At 42.9% G+C, this 9,811-nt stretch overlaps 1 long non-coding RNA gene across 1 annotated transcript; it reads right to left on the bottom strand.

Annotated features, from left to right (window-relative positions):
- Window positions 1–5,468, bottom strand: LOC104004074 (uncharacterized). Its single transcript, XR_001708285.4, has 4 exons — window positions 5,377–5,468; window positions 4,854–5,286; window positions 2,020–2,205; window positions 1–408 (listed from the first exon to the last, which is right to left on the bottom strand). It is a non-coding gene; the product is annotated as an uncharacterized LOC104004074 (long non-coding RNA).
- Between the last annotated feature and the right edge of the window lie 4,343 nt (window positions 5,469–9,811).

Below are 9,811 nucleotides of genomic sequence, written 5' to 3'. Positions count from 1 at the left end.
GTAAATTATTTAATATGCTGGGAAACAATATGCGTAATGGAAGAAATATGTAAAGTGATGGATTAGGGTTCTCCAGAGAAACAGAACCAACAATTGACTCATGTGATTATGGAGGCTGAGAAGTCTCAAGATCACAGTTGGCAAGCTTGAGACATAGGAGAGCCCATGGTGTGTTTCTGATTTGAGTCCAAAGGCCTGAGAACCAGGAGAGATGATGGTGTGGTTACAGTTCAAAAGCTGGCAGGCTTGAGGCCCAGGAAGAGCCAGTGTTGCAGTTCAATTCCAAAGGCAGGAAAAGGCTGATATCTCAGCTGAAGCAATCAGGCAGAAGGAGCTCTCTCTTACTCATGGGCAGGTCAGACTTTTGGTTCTATTCAGGCCTTTAAGTGATTGGATGAGGATCATCTACTGGGGAAAGAAATAAGCTTTATTCAGTCTACTGATTCAAATGTTAATCTCATCCAAAACCATGCTCACAGACACACCCAGCATAGTGTTTGACCAAGTATCTGGGCACCTTGTGGTTCAGTCAAATTAACACATATTAACTACCTTAGCAAGATGAAAAGCAGTGAATGCAGGATGGTGGTTGAAATTTTAAATACGTTGGTTATATAGTCTCATTGAAAAAGGAACATTTGAGTGAAGACTTGAAGGGGTGGTGGAATAAACCATTTATTTGCTTACTGCCTGTCTCCCTCTATCAGAATGAAAGCTTCATGAAGCGAGAGACTTAATTTTTATCTGTTATATCCCTAGTGCCTGGTGCAGGGTAAGTACTCAAAAATATTTGTTGAGTGAATAAGTAATGATTGAGGATGGGGACTGGTTTGTGTCTGGTTATATCTCTTGTCCTTAGCACAGTACCTGGCACATCCTAAGCCATCCAAAAGAGTTGGTTATATGATTGTCTTTGAATTCTATGACTGTTTATAATATACAGTAAACTTCACTGAAGACACTGACTCACTTGTTTTGTTTGATATTGTGGCCCCAGCACTGCAGCACTTAGAACAGTGCCTAGAAAATACATAATAGTTAGTGAAAAATTGTTATTGACCAAATGGGCACAGATAAGGAGACTGAGGCTCAGAAATGTTAAATGAGTTGAAAATAGTCTCACAGCCAGGAAGCAACAAAGCCTGGGGCCTAACTTTGTCTTTTTAATTCTCAAATTACAATATTTCATCTATATCAAACTGCTTTAAAAATTGTCCTGGGGTCTCTCGTTTGGCCATGGCCTTTCTTTCACCTACACCACCTCTCTTCCTTGTCCACTCCAGGCTGTGTTGTGTGGCCATGTCTCCCTGAGTGACAAGCAGGCTGGTTATGTGGAGTTGTCAGCACACAAGCCTCCCAGAGGACGGCCTTCTCCTCCAGGTGCCACAGTGTCAGGGGACACTCTCTCACATTAGCACAAGCAGAAGGTAATGCAACCTTTTGGCGACCATCGACTTTGTCAGACAATAGTGCCGTTCAGTTTGAAAGACTCCACTGGGAAGTCGCAGACTTTTAAAACTAATTTGGTGTTTATTCAACTTTGCAATCACTTCTATGTACTATCTGTGTTTCACACACCATGAAACGGTGCTATACTGTGCAATTGAATTAGTTGTACAGTGACTCAAAGGCATTAAACAATGACTTTGATATTTTAAGTACTGACTAGGAGGGATTTTTAATTCCTTCCTCATAATGAAAACAGCAAAAAAAATCCAGTTACACAACCCTGGAACACTTACTCTCTTTTTTCTTCTGGGTGGACCCCACTGAGACAGAAAAAAACCTCCGAGCACTTAATTTGCTTCATGGCAGAAGAAAAATTAAACAAGCATAGACGTGCAACCTTAATGACACCCAGCAACACTAGAATAACAGTTCCCAGCTTCTAAAACCTGATATTTAGTATAATGGGTAAATCTGGTGGGAGCTTTTCAGGTGCTGCTGAGTCTGAAAACACAGCTACTTTGTGAGGAGGGGTGGGGGTAGAGGCAGGGAGAGTGTCTTGCTTGTGCTCACTTGTTAGGAGGGTCTCAGTGCAGAAGCCAAGCCGGAGGGGTGCAGGCAAAATACAGCACTGGCAGGAGAGTCTCTGAAGGCTGTGACCCTTCTGCAGACAACAGCATCACTATGCTAGGCACAAATGTGTCAGTTCTGCCAGAAACAACATGGGACTTTTCATACAGTGCCTTTCTGGAGATGGTACTGACAGAAAGGAAGAGAGGGGGAAAAACAATGCAACAAAAAATGAAAACCATAGCAAGTGAATTAGTACCATGAAACTATGAGCATTAACTGGTTATAGTTCAGGGCAAAGCACCTCAGTGATGATTCACATCTGACAATAAATACAGGAATAGCTGTTGAAAGCTAGTTTGATTTTCACAAAGAGGTTTAAACAAACTTTCGTTTGTTCATTAGTCTTAAGCAACACATTTATGGCAGGGGATGCATTAAACCTAACATATGTCTGTGACCAAGGTATTTGGTGGTTTTAAAGATGAAGACACAAAGCCGTGCATATAGTTTATGCGGAGCGGTCTTGAACTACCCGTAATGGAGTGAGATAGAGTTATTATGTATTAATGCTGTGAATCTTCATCCAGAGAGAGAAAACAAACAGGCGAGAAGGAATGCAGCATCTTTGAAGATAAAGACTTAGAGGGCCCCATTCTGCAATTGGTATTGAGTTTGCATAAACTCATTTTGCTGTTGTTGTTGCTGCATAATTTTTAAAACGCAACTGGTTTAAATCTGTTCCCTGAGGTAATTTACGCTAAAGCAGCATTCTAACACCATAAATTCCCTGCTTATGGCAATCTCTGCTTGGGTGTCAGGTCAGTGTAAGTTACTGAGCAAATGACTGCTTCAAAATTTTTAGGGTAATTGCCTCTATAACTCGTTTAGCATAGGCCTTGTCAGGAAATCTCTAATTGTAATTGATGCCTCTGCTTCCTTTTCTCCTCCTCCTTTTTAACCACATTGTTGTACTAAAAGCTTCACTCTCCAGTGCAGAAGAGCATGGGGCTTTTCATCTTCTGTAGCACTCGGATTTTGTTATTATTAAAGCCTTCCCTCATGAAAACGTGATGTCACCCCCGATGGGGTCCAGAAGGTGGTGGTTGGTTGGGTGTACCTCTGCCCCAGCCCAATCTCTACCCTTGCCTAGGAAACCTTCAGTACAGAGAAGGTAGATCTTGATGGGGTTGGGATAAAATGAAGAGGAAGTTACCACTACTCCAATTCTAAGTTTTGTATGAATGCTGGGTTGGCTGTTGATTTCTACCAGAATGGTGTGAGCAAAGTCAACAGCATATTTTTCTCTCTTCTCTCATCTCATGTGTATGGGCATGATGCCTTGGTAGGAAGGGTATCATTGGGATTGTATATTACAATATTCATGGCCAGGAGCTTCTGTTGATTTGTGTCTACATACGGGGATTTTTCATGAAATTGCATAAAGCATGTTAAAGAATCAACTCCAAAATCCAATTTGTTAATTATCTTGCTTAAAATATACTTCAAATATATCACATTTGACATCGTATGTCATTGATAGTAGAGGGAAATAACACTTAAAATCAATAAGTGTTTTTAATTTATTTTACTTATTATGCTTGTCATAATATTTTGACATGGAGGGCTGACATGTCAACAATGCTGTTATCAGGAGGTAAGGCAATGGCATTAAACTGTCTCACCATCTGTGCTACTGTTTCAGCATAAAGTGGGCCCATGGGGAAAATATAGCTAAAATCTCCAATGAAGTGTCTGCTTATGAAGTAAATACAGGTCATCACTGAATAAAGCAGCCTGAGCTCAAAACAAAAGCTGAGGGAAAGAAATCTACACTCTAATCTGTTATCTTTTCTCCCAAAGGATTCAACAATAAGAGCACTAAAAATATGCGAGTGCTGTCTGTGTGCCAGACTTGTGGAAAGTGTTCCACATATTTTATCTCATCTCCTCTAAGAGGTGAGGTACTTGCACATGGCAAAACCCAGCTCTGAATGAAAGTCTGTGTGATTCCATGCCTGGATCTATTCTCAGACACCAAAGCCATCACTATTCCATATGGTTTGGATCGAAAATGGATTCTGACTTCTGGATCCTCTCCTGGCTATTACAATCCACATCGCAGGGGGGTGAGGCACCCCCCTGCGATATGGGGAGTCATAGCAACCCCCTCCCCCCCCCCGGCTGTCACAATCCACATCGCAGGTGTGTGAGGCAACCCCTGCGATATGGGGAGTAATAGGAACCCCCTCCACCTGCCCCGGCTATCACGATCCACATCGCAGGGGGGTGAGGCACGCCCCGCAATAAGGGGAGTAATAGCAACCATCTCTCCCCCCCTAGCTATTACGATCCACGGTGGACTTATAGCCTGTTTACGATATTGTGAGTATATATCAACTCCCCCTCTGGAAATTATGAACTATTTCACAGACCTGTGTACACCCATCTGTATTGGGAGTAATATCAACCTCTTTCTCCCTGAATATTGAGAACAGTATCACAGGAGTGTTTCTACTCCCTGCGATGTTGGGTGTCATATCCTCCTCTCCCACGTTGAAATTAGAAACAATATCACTGGGGGCGTGTACACCTTCTGTGATATTTAAAGTAATATCCTCTTCCCTCCAGGATCATGGGAATAATATCCCTGGGGGGTGTACACTTTCTGCGATATATGTAGTAACATCATCCCCTCCGCCTTGGAATATTATTAAGGACCATTTCACGCGGGGGTGTATAACTCTTGCGATATTGGGAATATTATTATCCTCTTTCCCCCCTGCATATTTGGAAAAATTTGAGGGTTTTAACATCTCGACATCATGAGATTCTACCTTTAGGTCTTTTCTTCCGTTCTGTCCGCCAAATCGGCCTCTTCCGAGTGTGTTGACCAGGGCCAGCCAGGCAGAAGGCTGGTTTCGCTCAAAGAGGATCCTCTCGCCCATCCTGGAACTTCAGGCCTGTTTCGGTTGGACCTGCAGAGAAGCCTTAGGGGCCACTTCGTTCGGCATCCCAGGGGGCAGGTGCGCGGTACAGGGAAGAAGAGGGTTTGACTGTTGTTCTCAACCCCCGGCACCAAACCTCCACCCTGGTGCGCGCCCCTCCAGGCTCCTGCTGGTCTCACTCGCCGGTAGTTAGGTCTCCTGTCAGCCTGAGCTCCCGAGACACCCAGGCCCGGAAGGACACGTAGGGGAAACCAGCTACTCACTTCGGTCCTGTCCGCAAGGGATCCCTTTCTGACGGGAAAGAAAGGCGGCGAGTCCGGTCCTGTTGAGTAAGCGGAAGAGAGATCAAGGGGAAGAGAAGAAAAATCCTGTGAGGTTTCAAGATCTAAAGTTACCATGAAGTCGACCTAACCTCGTCTGGAGGTCCTCCTGTAGCTGGCGAAGGTGAGTCGAGTCCCCGTCTTCAGTTTGTCAAAGTGGACAAAGCCTACGACAATGGCCAGTACCAGCTACTAGGCATTCCCAGTCTTTCCAGTTGGTGGTACTGGAGCTTCCCTACCCAGGATTTCCGTGGATTCCAAGGGTACAACTGAACAGCTTTTGTTGTTCCAACTGCTCTTATTTGAAGAAAGGGCCAATCTGTTGAGAAGCACATAGGAAAACCACTTTGGTAAGAGTAGTATAGCAACTGTTGTTGAGACTGTCACATTCTCCCCACCTCCTCCTCCCTCCTCCTAGAAATGTGCAATGAAAATTAATCCCCACGACGGGCCTGTTGTACTTTCAATGTACAATTGGCAGAACCTAAGGGAACTCTAGGAGGTTCCGGGATGAATATGGGAAGTATGACACAGTCATTTTTATTTACACGTGCATTCCAAAAACACATTGAATAAACACATCCAGTTCACCTGTGCCACACTTACAAAGATGGGAAAAGAGGAACTACATACAAACAAGTGAAGATGTAATTGAATGGCTTTTAAATATCTGCTGAAGGTTTCCACTGAAGGTCTTCTACCAGTGTCTTCTCTTTCTCTAAAATAACACATTCAAGTGCCAGACCCTGAAATAAGTTTTCTGGTTCCAGCTTGTTCTTTCCCATTCTGTATCTCTGCCCCTCCACTCTCTTCTTACATATGCAGGAAAGGTCAGCTCTCCCTCAGTTTCTAATTTGCAACATCCCACATGAAGAATGCAATGACCAGCATCAAAAATTAGACACCCTCCATGGGACTCCATCTCTGTCTTAGCTCGAGCTAATGTACCATAAACTGGGTAGCTGATCCACAACAGACATTTCTCACAGTTCTGGAGTTTGGAAGTCTAAGGTCAAGGTGCCAGCATGGTAGGGTTATGGTGAGGAACCTCTTCCTGGTCATAGACTGCCATCTTCCCACTGTATCTGCGGTTGGCTGAAAGAGGCTGAGAGAGCTCTCTAGTGTCCCTTTTATAGGGGCACTAATCCCACTCAGGAGGACTCCACCCTCTGGATCTAATTACCTCCCAAAGGCCCCTCCTCCTAATTTTAACACTTTCCAGGAGTCGACAGAGGAAGTTTAGGGTTTCAACCAAGGCATTTTGGGGGGACACAAATATTAGGTCTCCTGTGATCTTTCGAGAAGAAGAAGAAATTATAAATGACCCAAAGCTTTGTACATTTCACAGTTAGAAATAAAACTTTTCCTAAGATTTTGAAAGGCCTGAAATGTGAGCTTCCTCCCCATCAACCCCACCACCAAAATCTGGACTCTGTGCTGAGTGTTGTGGACTTTTTGTGTATTCATCCTCCCTGCAGACAACTGAAGATTTATTCTCTCCAGAGGGTAGAAGAGAGGATCTATTGGGAGAACCCGCCCCCAATATTTCAATGTAGGTTCTTTCTATTTTCCATAAGTGTCAGCCAGCTGAGAAATAAAGACAGACAGTACAAAGAGAGGAATTTTACAGGTGGGGTGCCAGGGGTGACATCACATATTAGTAGGACTGTGATGCCTGCCTGAGTCTCAGACCAGCAAGTTTTCATTAAGGGTTTCAAAAGGAGAGGGTGTGTAAGAACAGAGAGTAGGTACAAAGATCGCATGCTTCAAATAGCAAAAAGCAGAACCACTGATAAGGGTCTAACAAAGATCACATGCTTCTGAGGGAACAGGGAAAAGGGCAAAAGCAGAACCACTGATAAGGGTCCAACAAAGATCACAGGGCAAAGGGCAAAGGCAGAACCACTGATAAGGGTCAATGTACAGCAGTGCGTGTATTGTCTTGATTAACATCTTAAACAACAGAAAACAGGGTTGAGAGCAGAGAACTGGTCTGACCACAAATTTACCCGGGCCAAGTTTTCCCAACCCTAGTAAGCCTAAGAGTTTTGCAGGAGACCAGGGCTTATCTCAGTCCTTATCTCAACTGCACAAGACAGACATTCCCAGAGTGGCCACTCATAGACCTCCCCCCAGAGATGCATTCTCTTCCCAGGGTATTAATATTAATATTCCTTGCTAGGAAAAGAATTTAGTGATATGTTTACTACTTGCATGTTCATTTATAGGCCCTCTGCAAGAAGAAAAATATGACTCTTTTTGCCCGACCCCACAGGCAGTCAGAAATTATGGTTGTCTTCCCTTGTTTCACAAAAATCGCTATTATTCTGTTCTTTTTCAAGGTGCACTGATTTCATGTTGTTCAAACACGTGTTTTACAATCAATTTGTACAGTTAACACAATTATCACAGTGGTCCTGAGGTGAGGTATATCCTCAGTTTATGAAGATAACAGGATTAAGAGATTAAAGTAAAGAGAGGCAAAAGAAATTATAAAAGTATTATTTGAGAACTGATAAATGTCCATATTAAGATGAAATCTTTACAATTTATGTTCCTCTGCCTTGTCTGCAGCCGGTCCCTCCACTTGGGGTCCCTGACTTCCTGTAACAATGATCCTTGGCCCCAAGGGGGCAATCAGCATAGATGTGCAAGTACTTGTATCCCACACTGAAATGAGAGGTATGAAGTGACAGCATATCTCGACCTATGTGATGGTTACATGAGTTATGACCTATTTCAAAGTTTATTATGCTGTGTGAAAAAGAACAAAACCAGAGGACTTGCACAACCTGAGTTTCAGACTCACTCTAAGCTGTTATAATCAAGGCAGTGTGCAAGTGGCATTGGGAGACACAAATACATCAACAGACTGACTTTGGAGACCTGAAACTGACCCACAGCTATAAGGTTCATAGGTTTTTTGTTTGTTTGTTCATTTCTTTTTGTTTTCTGAGACAGGGTCTCACTGTGTCATCCAGGCTGGAGTGCAGTGGCGCAATCTCGGCTCACTGCAATCTCTGCTTCCCAGGCTGAAGCGATCCCCGTGCCTCAGCCTCCCAGGTAGCTCATACTACAGGCACATATTAGTAGACATGAGGTTTCTCCATGTTGCCCAGACTGGTCTCCAACTCCTGGGCTCAAGTGATCCACCTGCCTCAGTCTCTCATAGTGCTGGGATTACAGGAATGAGCCACCATGACTGGCCATAGGTTTTCAATAAAAGCAGTTTAATGGGGCAAAGGAAATAGTTTCAATTAATTGCCTTTCATAAAGGAGAAGGGGTAGACGAACAAGGTTATTTCTCCCTCACACTACACTTGAAAGTAACTTGAGACACATTATAGACCAAAATATAAAAGCCAAAGATACAAAGCATTTCGAGGATACTTTGTGACTTGTTGGTAGACAGAGATTTATTAAATAGGGCACAGAAAAAAATGTATAAAGGAAAGGCTTGATAAATTAGACTTCATCAATATTAGCCATATCTTCTCATCAAAAGAGGCAACAAAGAAAGTGAAGAAATGAGACAGCCTCAGACAGGGAGAAAATAGTCACAAAACTTATCTGACCCCCAAACCCTGTAACTATAAAGTATGGTGAGATCTTCTTACCTGGTAATTAAAACAACAAGAACAACAACAACAACAACAACAACAACAACAACGAAAACCAATCAACCCAAGTATGCTAGATGGGTAAAAGACTTGAACAGATAGATAAGAATAAAAGGTACACACATGGTCAACAAAGCATATACAATATGTTTAGCTATCAGGAAAATGGAAATCAAAACCACATTGAGACATCACTATAACTCCCAGTAGCATGGCTAAATTTGTAAGGAGAGGAAACACCCAATCTTGGAGAAGATGAAGAACAACCACAACTCTCACACGTCATTGCTGGAAATGTAAAATGACACAACTACTTTGGGCCAAGTTTTGTGAGTTTTTATGATCTTGCACATATCTCACTCTTTGGTACCAGCAATTAGGCAACTAGATTTTCCCCAAGAGACACGAAAACAGGTGCCCTCAAAATCTCTTGTGGGAAGAAAGTTCAAAGCCAGCTTATTCAGAATACCCAATACTGGTTTATTCAAAATAGCCAATACGCAGACGCTCATTATCGGGGTGGAGGTGGGGCGAGAATGGCAAACAAACTGTGCTGTCTCTTTGCAATGGAATACTAGTCAGCAATGAAAGAGGAATGAACTTCTGCTACACTCAGCAATGGATAGAGCGAGAGACATTATGCAGAGAGAAAGAAGCATGTAGAACAGAGTAGATGCAACGTGATTCCGTCTGTGTGAAGTTCTACAAGCAAAGGTAAAGTGAAAACTTTCTGGAGAGTGATTGTTCACAAATAAGGCAGAGGACAATGATAATGATTTTTATAATTCTAGTGATTACGTTATTGATTGAGTAGTCACTAAATCCAGGCACGTCTGACAACAGCAGTGTAAGGCAGAGTTCCCAAAGAGGCCCAAACTTCCACAGAAAAATGTTGAGGCATATAAAA

The sequence above is a fragment of the Pan troglodytes genome, chromosome 1 (genome assembly GCF_028858775.2).
Source record: "Pan troglodytes isolate AG18354 chromosome 1, NHGRI_mPanTro3-v2.0_pri, whole genome shotgun sequence".
Taxonomy (NCBI): Eukaryota; Metazoa; Chordata; class Mammalia; order Primates; family Hominidae; genus Pan; species Pan troglodytes.
Note: the sequence above shows the minus strand (reverse complement) of the source record. Positions and strands in the feature narration are given on the sequence as shown.